Source organism: Schistosoma mansoni, assembly GCF_000237925.1.
Source record: "Schistosoma mansoni, WGS project CABG00000000 data, supercontig 0180, strain Puerto Rico, whole genome shotgun sequence".
Classification (NCBI taxonomy): domain Eukaryota; kingdom Metazoa; phylum Platyhelminthes; class Trematoda; order Strigeidida; family Schistosomatidae; genus Schistosoma; species Schistosoma mansoni.
The window spans coordinates 191,256-192,826 of NW_017386064.1; positions in this window are offsets into that span (position 1 = coordinate 191,256).

Sequence of the window (1,571 nt, forward strand, 5' to 3'; positions counted from 1 at the left end):
GAAATGTCTGCAAGCAGAAGGTTGAGAAGATTAAAATGAAGAGAAATGAGAATGAAACTGAAAGCAATCAAGAAAATAATGGTAATGAAGGAACAATGAAGCTTGTGAGAGACAGTCCAAAGGTATGATTTTCACATTTTACTAAACTAATATGTAATTATGTACTAAACAATAAACTGTTTTTTCTCACCTGATTTCTCGTTCATTGCAAGCATGTCAACGGATAACATAAATCAGTACGATGATTGGACACATTTAATAAAGTTTAACTGATAATTGAACTTGAAATAATCTATTCTGGTATTTCAAGTAATGAATGATGAACGAAGTGAGAATATCACAATACAAAGTTTTCGGTAAAATCGAAAAAAAACATTGGCAATCCATTTTATACTTATAAGATGTTAACTTCAAATTGATTTAACAAAACATATAAACTGAAATCCTAACTGGTAATAAAGAGTTAGCTTATGCATGGCAATAAACAGTGATACATTATGCATACATAAATATAGTTGTGAAACAGTGATTCGAACAATATAGGCCTTCATTAAATTTTAGTATTTGGATATTGTGAAGCAAAAATGAACATGATGAGGTTTCGTGTAATTTTCATAATGTCTAGCTACTGATATAAAATATGAGATTGTCATTAGGAATATCGTGATACATAAGAAACACTTTCTGTAGAAGGACGTCGTTGTACATTCGATTAAATAAATTATTAAACATATTCATATAATAGTAATGAATTTCACGTTTAGTTCTTATTATCATTCACTGACTAGATAACATGATATCAAATACTAGTAACTATTGAATTAATTACAAAAAACTCACTTTTACTGGGATAGTTCTCAAAACAACACAGTAGCAATGTTTGTGACTGTCGTAAAGGATTAGATCTCACATCAATAGTCACTTCAATAGTACAAAAAGGCCTCGTTGATCAGTCAAAATTATCTACATTGCATACTGAAACAGTAAAATCATCATCGATATTTGAATTTAAACGTACATTCATGTTCAAACATAATACATTACTGAATTAAGACAATAGGTATATATTCTGAACTTCCGTTATTAATATCAGAAGGAAATTATATATACATAAATATAACCATATAAAAATTTATGGGATAAATTGATTTCTGTCGTTTATTTTTTCATCAAGAGTAATAGTAGTAGTCATAGAGATATTGATTATTAAAATTCATCATATTTATTCGTGAACATCATAACGACAGTAAATAAGGAAACCATAACAGACTAGGTGAAAAAAAAATAATAGTTATCAATAATAATAATAACTGTAATAGTAACTATGATGTGTAGCTTTTATTTACTTTTTTCAATAGTTGAATTAATGAGTCATTTGAGGCTAGACGATCATGGAAAGCCTGGAAGCACCGGACGGCCGTTTCGTCCTATTGTGGGACTCCTCAACACTACGCATCCACGATCCCGCCTCACGATATTCGAACCCAGGACCTATCGGTCACACGCGCAAGCGCTTAACCTCTGGACCACTGAACCGGCGTTACAAGCAGTATAAACAAAGATGGATGAGG